Genomic DNA, 9,952 nt, shown 5'->3' with positions numbered 1-9,952 from the left:
AGAAGAGGAAGACGCCACCCTCACTAAGGTGGACCCGTTCCTTAATCTCCTTGTTCTTATTTTCCTGTTTTTCGTTTATTATGCTTTATGTTTTATTTATATTTGTGTCTTTACTATATGATCACTAGTATCTAAGTGTCTATGTCTTAAAGATATGAATGTCCTATGAATCCATCACCTTTCTTAAATGAAAAATATTTTCTGAAAAGGAAAAGAAGTACATGAATTTTCGAATTTTAAAATAGTTTAATTATTTTGATGTGGTGGCAACACTTTTTGTTTTCTGAATGAATGCTTGAACAGTGCATATGTCTTTTGAAGTTGCTGTTTATGAATGTTAAATATGTTGGCTCTTGAAAGAATGATGAACAGGAGACATGGTATTTGATAATCTGAAAAATCATAAAAATGATTCTTGAAGTAAGAAAAAGCAGTGAATACAAAAGCTTGCAGAAAAAAAAATATTTGCGAAAAAAAAACCTAGAAAAAGAAAACGCAAGCAGAAAAAGCCAAAAGCTCTTTAAACCAAAAGGCAAGAGCAAAAAAAAAAAGCCAGTAACCCTTAAAACTAAAAGGCAAGGGTAAATAAAAAGGATCCAAGGCTTTGAGTATCAGTGGATAGGAGGGCCTAAAGGAATAAAATCCTGACCTAAGCGGCTAAACCAAGCTGTCCCTAACCATGTGCTTGTGGCGTGAAGGTGTCAAGTAAAAACTTGAGACTGAGCGGTTAAAGTCAAGGTCCAAAGCAAAAACAGAGTGTGCTTAAGAACCCTGGACACCTCTAATTGGGGACTTTAGCAAAGCTGCGTCACAATCTGAAAAGGTTCACCCAGTTATGTGTCTATTGCATGTATGTATCCGGTGGTAACACTGGAAAACAGAGTGCTTAGGGCCACGACCAAGACTCATAAAGTATCTGTGTTCAAGAATCAACATACTAAACTAGGAGAATCAATAACACTATCTGAATTCTGAGTTCATATAGATGCCAATCATTCTGAACCTCAATGGATAAAGTGAGATGCCAAAACTATTCAAGAGGCAAAAAGCTAATAGCCCCGCTCATCTAATTAAGACTAATCTTCATAGATGTTTTTGGAATTCATTGTATATTCTCTTCTTTTTATCCTACTTTGTTTTTAGTTGCTTGGGGACAAGCAACAATTTAAGTTTGGTGTTGTGATGAGCGGATAATTTATACGCTTTTTGGCATTATTTTTATTATGTTTTCAGTGGAATTTAGTTAGTTTTTATTATATTTCTGTTAGTTTTTAAATAAAAATCACAATTCTGGATTTTACTATGAGTTTGTGTGTTTTTCTATAATTTCAGGTATTTTCTGGCTAAAATTAAGGGAGCTGAGCAAAAATCTGATTCAGGCTGAAAAAGGACTGCTGATGCTGTTGGATTCTGACCTCCCTGCACTCAAAGTGGATTTTCTGAAGCTACAAAACTCCAAATGGCACGCTCTCAATTGCGTTAAAAAAGTAGACATCCAGGGCTTTCCAGCAATATATAATAGGACATACTTTGCTCAAGGATAGACGACGTAAACTGGCATTCAACGCCAGTTTCATGTTGCAGTCTGGCGTCAAACGCCAGAAACAGGTTACAAATGGGAGTTGAACGCCAGAAACAGGTTACAACCTGGCGTTTAACTCCAGAAGTAGCCTACGCACGTGAGAAGCTTAAGTCTCAGCCCCAGCACACACCAAGTGGGTCACAGAAGTGGATTTCTGCACCATCTATCATAGTTTATTCATTTTCTGTAAACCTAGGTTACTAGTTTAGTATTTAAACAAATTTTAGAGGTCTATTTTCGCACCTCATGACATTTTAGATCTGGACTTTGTACTCTTTGACGGCATGAGTCTCTGAACTCCATTGTTGGGGGTGAGGAGCTCTGCTGTGTTTCGATGAATTAATGCAACTATTTCTGTTTTCTATTCAAACACGCTTGTTTCTATCTAAGATGTTCATTCGCACTTCAATATGATGGATGTGATGATCCGTGACACTCATCACCATCCTCAACTTATGAACGCGTGCCTGACAACCACCTCCGTTCTACCTTCGATTGAATGAATATCTCTTGGATTCCTTAATCAGAATCTTCGTGGTATAAGCTAGAATCCATTGGCAGCATTCTTGAGAATCTGGAAAGTCTAAACCTTGTCTGTGGTATTCCGAGTAGGATTCAGGGATTGAATGGCTGTGACGAGCTTCAAACTCACAAGGGTTGGGCGTAGTGACAGACGCAAAAGGATCAATGGATCCTATTCCAGCATGAGTGAGAACCGACAGATGATTAGTCAGGCAGTGACAGCGCACCTGGACCTTTTTCACTGAGAGGACAGATGGTAGCCATTGACAACGGTGATCCAACAACATACATCTTGCCATAGGAGGAACCTTGGGTGCGTGAAGAAGAAGACAGGGAGAAAGCAGAGATTCAGAAGACAAAGCATCTCCAAAACTCCAACATATTCTCCATTACTGCATAACAAGTATTTATTTCATGCTCTTTTATTCTTCGCAATTCACACTGATAATTATAATTGATTTCTTGACTAAGATTTACAAGATAACCATAGATTGCTTCAAACCAACAATCTCCGTGGGATTCGACCTTTACTCACGTAAGGTATTACTTGGACGACCCAGTGCACTTGCTGTTTAGTGGTACGAGTTGTGAAAAGTGTGATTCACAATTTGTGCATCACCACTCTACTTCCCACACCCCACATTCATCCATCATTGCATCCCATTGCCTCTCAAACTCCTCAACCTCAACATCAGCAAGCATGCAATTTCTAAGCAGAGTTGTGAAGCGAGGCTTACACACATTCACGGTTGCATTTTTCAGTAGGTGCCATGCACAAAGCCTGTGATGAGCCTCCGGAAACACTTCCTGAATGGCAAGCTGCATTGATCTATCCCCATCAGCAATAACTGCCTTAGGCGCTTTCCCTCTCATGCACTCTAAAAACCTTCCCAACACCCACACATATGCCGCTTGTGTTTCAGAAGACACTATGGCTGCATCGAAGACACATGTTTGGTTGTGGTGGTTCACCCCGGAAAACACAATCACCGGCATATTGTACTTATTTCGCCCATACGTCGCATCAAATGCCAAAACATCACCAAATATTTTGTAATTGATGAGCAGATAATTTATACGCTTTTTGGCATTGTTTTTAGTATGTTTTTAGTAGGATCTTGTTAATTTTAGGGATGTTTTCATTAGTTTTTATGTTAAATTCACATTTCTGGACTTTACTATGAGTTTGTGTGTTTTTCTGTGATTTCAGATATTTTCTGGCTGAAATTGAGGGACTTGAGCAAAAATCAGATTCAGAGGTTGAAGAAGGACTGCTGATGCTGTTGGATTCTGACCTCCCTGCACTCAAAGTGGATTTTCTGGAGCTACAAAACTCGAAATGGCGCGCTTCCAATGGCGTTGGAAAGTAGACATCCAGGGATTTCTAGCAATGTATAATAGTCCATACTTTGCCCAAGTTTAGACGACACAAACCGGCGTTCAACGCCAGCTCTCTGCCCAATTCTGGCGTCTAGGGCCAGAAACAAGCTGCAAAGTGGAGTTCAACGCCCAAACTGGCACAAAAGCTAGCGTTCAACTCCAGGAATAATCTCTGCACGTGTAACATTCAAGCTCAGCCCAAGCACACACCAAGTGGGCCCCGGAAGTGGATTTATGCATCAATTACTTACTTCTGTAAACCCTAGTAGCTAGTTTATTATAAATAGGACCTTTTACTATTGTATTAGACATCTTTGGACGCCTGGTTCTTAGATCAGAGGGGCTGGCCATTCGGAAAGTCTAGAATGATGGCGGCATTCAAGAGAATCCGGAAAGTCTAAACCTTGTCTGTGGTATTCCGAGTAGAATTCAATGATTGAATGACTGTGACGAGCTTCAAACTCGCGATTGCTGGGCGTAGTGACAGACGCAAAAGGATAGTAAATCCTATTCCAGCATGATCGAGAACCGACAGATGAATAGCCGTGCCGTGACAGGGTGCGTTGACCATTTTCACTGAGAGGATAGGATGTAAACCATTGACAAGGGTGATGCCTCCAGACGATTAGCCGTGCCGTGACAGGGCATTTGGATCATTTTCCCGAGAGAAGACCGAAAGTAGCCATTGACAATGGTGATGCATCACATAAAGCCAGCCATGGAAAGGAGTAAGACTGATTGGATGAAGATAGCAGGAAAGCAGAGGTTCAGAGGAACGAAAGCATCTCTATTCACTTATCTGAAATTCTCACCAATGATTTACATAAGTATTTCTATCCTTTATTCTATGTTTATTTAATTATTATTCGAAAACACCATTATCAAATTATATCTGCCTGACTGAGATTTACAAGGTGACCATAGCTTGCTTCATACCAACAATCTCCGTGGGATTCGACCCTTACTCACGTAAGGTATTACTTGGACGACCCAGTGCACTTGCTGGTTAGTTGTGCGAAGTTGTGAACCATGGTATTGGCATCATGTTTTTGGCGCCATTACCAGGGAAAGAAAGAGCGATGAATTTTACATGATCAAAGTGTGATCACAATTTCTGCGCACCAAGTTTTTGGCGCCGTTGCCGGGAATTGTTTGAGTTTGGACAACTGACGGTTCATCCTGTTGCTCAGATTAGGTAATTTTCTTTCTGTTTTGTTTTGAAAAATTTTTCAAAAATCTTTCAAAAATTTTTCTTTTTTTTTTCGAAAAAAAAAAATTTTAAAATACAAATGTTTTCAAAAATATATTTTTCTTCAGAATTTTTAAGAATGAATTCTAGTGTTTCATGAAGCATGTTGAAGCTTATCTGGCTGTAAAGCCATACCCAAACTGCTTTGGGATTGGCCTTCAACTAATCACCTCAGTGGAGCCATGCCCAATCCTTCTGGATAGGGTATGTCAGGCATGTCATGTCTGAGTCACATACTAAAGTTTGGCTGGCTATTAAGCCATGCCTGACCCTTTGATTGGAGCTTTAGAGCATAAGATTCCTGGAATTTATATTAAAAATTTTGGAATCCTTATTTTTATTTTTCAAATAATTTTCGAAAAAAAATACAAAAAAAAATTATAAAATCATAAAAATCAAAAATATTTTCATGTTTCTTGTTTGAGTCTTGAGTCATGTTATAAGTTTGGTGTCAATTGCATGTGCATCTTGCATTTTTCGAAAATTTTCATGCATTCATAGTGTTCTTCATGATCTTCAAGTTGTTCTTGGTAAGTCTTCTTGTTTGATCTTTGCATTTGCATGTTTTGTGTCTTTTCTTGTTTTTCATATGCATTATTGAATTCTTAGTTTCTAAACATTAAAGAATTCTAAGTTTGGTGTCTTGCATGTTTTCTTTGCATTAAAAATTTTTCAAAAATATGTTCTTGATGTTCATCATGATCTTCATAGTGTTCTTGGTGTTCATCTTGACATTCATAGCATTCTTGCATGCATTCATTGTTTTGATCCATAACTTTCATGCATTGCATCATTTTTCTTGTTTTTCTCTCTCATCATAAAAATTCAAAAATAAAAAAAAATATCTTTCCCTCTTTTCTCTCATAATTTCGAAAATTAGATTTGACTTTTTCAAAACTTTTTAAAATCTAGTTGTTTTTATGAGTCAAATCAAATTTTCAATTTAAAAATCTTATCTTTTTCAAAATCTTTTTCAAAAATAAAATCTTTTTCATTTTTCTTAGTTATTTTCGAAAATTTCAAAAATATTTTTCAAAAATATTTTTCTTAATTTTACATCATATTTTCGAAAATAACAATAACAATCAATGTTTTGATTAAAAAAATTTCAAGTTTGTTACTTACTTGTTAAGAAAGGTTCAAACTTTGAGTTCTAGAATCATATCTTGTGATTTCTGGTGAATCAAGTCATTAATTGTGATTTTAAAAATCAAATCTTTTTCAAAACTAATTTCAATCATATCTTTTCAAAAAATATCTTCTCATCATATCTTTTTCAAAAATTTGATTTTCAAAATATCTTTTCTAACTTCCTATCTTCTTATCTTTTCAAAATTGATTTTCAAAATTTGTTTCAACTAAGTAACTAACTTTTTGTTTGTTTCCTATCTTTTCAAAACCACCTAACTAACTTTCTCTCTCTAATTTTCGAAAATATCTTCCCGCTTTTTTCAAAATTTCTTTTTAATTAACTAATTATTTTAAATTTTTATTTTAATTTTCGAAAATTACTAACCTTTTTCAAAAACTATTTTCGAAAATCACTAACTCTTTTTTCAAAAATACTTTTCGAAAATTCTCTTCTCTCTCATCTCCTTCTATTTGTTTATTCATCTACTAACATCTCTCCCTCACTCACAAAAAAAAAGAAAAAAAAGAGGATCTCTATTATTATTATTTTTCTGTGCCCTCTTCTTTGTCATATGAGCAGGAGCAAGGACAAGAATATTCTTGTTGAAGCAGATCCAGAACCTGAAAGGACTCTGAAGAGGAAACTAAGAGAAGCTGAATTACAACAAACCAGCAAGCACCTGTTAGAAATTATCAAACAGGAAAAGAAGATGGCAGCTGAAAATAATAATAATGCAAGGAGAATGCTTGGTGACTTTACTGCACCTAATTCTAGTTTACATGGAAGAAGCATCTCCATTCCTGCCATTGGAGCAAACAATTTTGAGCTGAAACCTCAGCTAATTTCTCTAATGCAGCAGAACTGCAAGTTTCATGGACTTCCATCCGAAGATCTTTTTCAGTTCTTAACTGAATTCTTGCAGATCTGTGATACTGTAAAGACTAATGGAGTAGATCCTGAAGTCTACAGACTCATGCTTTTCCCTTTTGCTGTAAGAGACAAAGCTAGAGTGTGGTTGGACTCTCAACCCAAAGATAGCCTGAACTCTTGGGATAAGCTGGTCACGGCTTTCTTAGCCAAGTTCTTTCCTCCTCAAAAGCTGAGCAAGCTTAGAGTGGATGTTCAAACCTTCAGACAGAAAGAAGGTGAATCCCTCTATGAAGCTTGGGAAAGATACAAGCAGCTGACCAAAAAGTGCCCTTCTGACATGCTTTTAGAATGGACCCTCCTGGATATATTCTATGATGGTTTATTTGAATTAGCTAAGATGTCATTGGATACTTCTGCAGGTGGATCCATTCACCTAAAGAAAACGCCTGCAGAAGCTCAAGAACTCATTGACATGGTTGCTAATAACCAGTTCATGTACACTTCTGAGAGGAATCCTGTGAGTAATGGGACGCCTATGAAGAAGGGAGTTCTTGAAATTGATACTCTGAATCCCATATTGGCTCAGAACAAAATATTGACTCAGCAAGTCAATATGATTTCTCAGAGTCTGAATGGAATGCAAGCTGCATCCAACAGTACTCAAGAGGCATCTTCTGAAGAAGAAGCTTATGATCCTGAGAACCCTGCAATAGCAGAGGTGAATTACTTAGGTGAACCTTATGGAAACACCTATAACTCATCATGGAAAAATCATCCAAATTTCTCATGGAAGGATCAAAAGCCTCAATAAGGCTTTAATAATGGTGGAAGAAATAGGTTTAACAATAGTAAACCTTTTCCATCATCCACTCAGCAAACTTAGTCTCTGATCTATCTAAGGCCACTGTGAGTTTCATGAATGAAACAAGGTCCTCCATTAGAAATTTGGAGGCACAAGTGGGCCAGCTGAGTAAGAAGATCACTGAAATCCCTCCCAGTACTCTCCCAAGCAATACAGAAGAAAATCCAAAGAGAGAGTGCAAGGCCATTGATATTACCAAAATGGCCGAACCCAAAGAGGGAGAGGAGGACGTGAATCCCAATAAGGAAGACCTCCTGGGACGTCCAGTGATCAATAAGGAGTTTCCCTCTGAGGAACCAAAGGAATCTGAGGCTCATCTAGAGACCATAGAGATTCCATTGAACCTCCTTATGCCATTCATGAGCTCTGATGAGTATTCCTCTTCTGAAGAGAATAAGGATGTTACTGAAGAGCAAACTGCCAAGTTTCTTGGTGCAATCATGAAGCTGAATGCCAAATTATTTGGTATTGAAACTTGGGAAGATGAACCTCCCTTGTTCACCAATGAACTAAGTGATCTGAATCAACTGACATTGCCTCAGAAGAGACAGGATCCTGGAAAGTTCATAATACCTTGTACCATAGGCACCATGATCTTTAAGGCTCTGTGTGACCTTGGTTCAGGGATAAACCTCATGCCCCTCTCTGTAATAGAGAAACTGGGAATCTATGGGGTGCAAGCTGCTAAAATCTCATTAGAGATGGCAGACAATTCAAGAAAACAGGTTTATGGACAAGTAGAGGACATGTTAGTAAAGGTTGAAGGCCTTTACATCCCTGCTGATTTCATAGTCCTGGATACTGGAAAGGAAGAGGATGAATCCATCATCCTAGGAAGACCTTTCCTAGCCACAACAAGAGCTGTGATTGATGTGGACAGAGGAGAATTGATCCTTCAATTAAATAAGGACAACCTTGTATTTACAACTCAAGTATCTCTCTCTGCATCCATGGAGAGGAAGCAGAAAAAGCTTCTCTCAAAGCAGAGTCAAACAAAGCCCCCACAGTCAAACTCTAAGTTTGGTGTTGGGAAGCCACAACCAAACTCTAAGTTTGGTGTTGGAGAGTCTCAACAATGCTCTGAACATTTGTAAGGCTCCGTGAGAGCCCACTGTCAAGCTATTGACATTAAAGAAGCGCTTGTTGGGAGGCAACCTAATTTTTATTTATCTAACTATATTTTTCTTAGTTATATGTCTTTATAGGTTCATGATCATGTAGAGTCACAAAATAAACAAAAAAATCAAAAACGGAATAAAAAACAGCAGAAGAAAAATCACACCCTGGAGGAGCATCTGTCTGGCGTTCAACGCCAGAACAGAGCATGGTTCTGGCGCTGAACGCCCAAAATGGGCAGTGTCTGGGCGCTGAACGACCAGAACAGGCATGGTTCTGGCGTTCAACGCCAGAAATGGCCAACAAATGGGCGTTGAACGCCCAAAATGGGCACCAACCTGGCGCTGAACACCCAGAGTTGTGTGCAAGGGCATTTTACATGCCTAATTTGGTGCAAGGTTGTAAATCCTTGAACACCTCAGGATCTGTGGACCCCACAGGATCCCCACCTACCTCCACTCACTTCTTCTCACCCCTCTTTCACACAATCCCATAAACACTCTCCCCCAAAACCCTTCACCAATCACCTCAATCTCTCTTCCCCATCACCTCTTCACCACTCACATCCATCCACTCTTCCCCATAAACCTACCTCATAAACTCCACCTACCTTCAAAATTCAAAATCAATTTCCCACCCAAACCCACCCTAAATGGCCGAACCTTAACCCCCCTCCCTTCCCTATATAAAGCCTTCCATTCTTCCTCATTTTCACACAACACAACCCTCTCTTCTCTTCTTGGCCGAAACACAACCCTTCTCCCTCTCCTCCATTTCTTCTTCTTCTTCTTCTATTCTTTCTTCTCTTGCTCGAGGGCGAGCAAAATTCTAAGTTTGGTGTGGTAAAAGCATAAGCTTTTTGTTTTTCCATTACCATTGATGGCACCTAAGACCGGAGAATCCTCTAGAAAAGGAAAAGGGAAGACAAAAGCTTCCACCTCCGAGTCATGGGAGATGGAAAGGTTCATCTCCAAAGCCCATCAAGACTACTTCTATGATGTTGTGGCCAAGAAGAAGGTGATCCCTGAGGTCCCTTTCAAACTCAAAAGAAATGAGTATCCGGAGATCCGACATGAAATTCAAAGAAGAGGTTGGAAAGTTCTAACAAATCCCATCCAACAAGTCGGCATCCTAATGGTTCAAGAGTTTTATGCTAATGCATGGATCACCAAGAACCATGATCAAAGTAAGAACCCGGATCCAAAGAACTATGTTACAATGGTTCGGGGGAAATACTTA

At 38.6% G+C, this 9,952-nt stretch overlaps 1 non-coding gene across 1 annotated transcript; it reads right to left on the bottom strand.

The window, feature by feature from the left end:
* Positions 1–6,970: 6,970 nt before the first annotated feature.
* LOC112787769 (small nucleolar RNA R71) lies at positions 6,971–7,078 on the bottom strand. Its single transcript, XR_003195162.1, has one exon. It is a non-coding gene; the product is annotated as a small nucleolar RNA R71 (small nucleolar RNA).
* Between the last annotated feature and the right edge of the window lie 2,874 nt (positions 7,079–9,952).

This window comes from Arachis hypogaea, chromosome 20 (genome assembly GCF_003086295.3).
Source record: "Arachis hypogaea cultivar Tifrunner chromosome 20, arahy.Tifrunner.gnm2.J5K5, whole genome shotgun sequence".
Lineage (NCBI taxonomy): Eukaryota > Viridiplantae > Streptophyta > Magnoliopsida > Fabales > Fabaceae > Arachis > Arachis hypogaea.
Note: the sequence above shows the minus strand (reverse complement) of the source record. Positions and strands in the feature narration are given on the sequence as shown.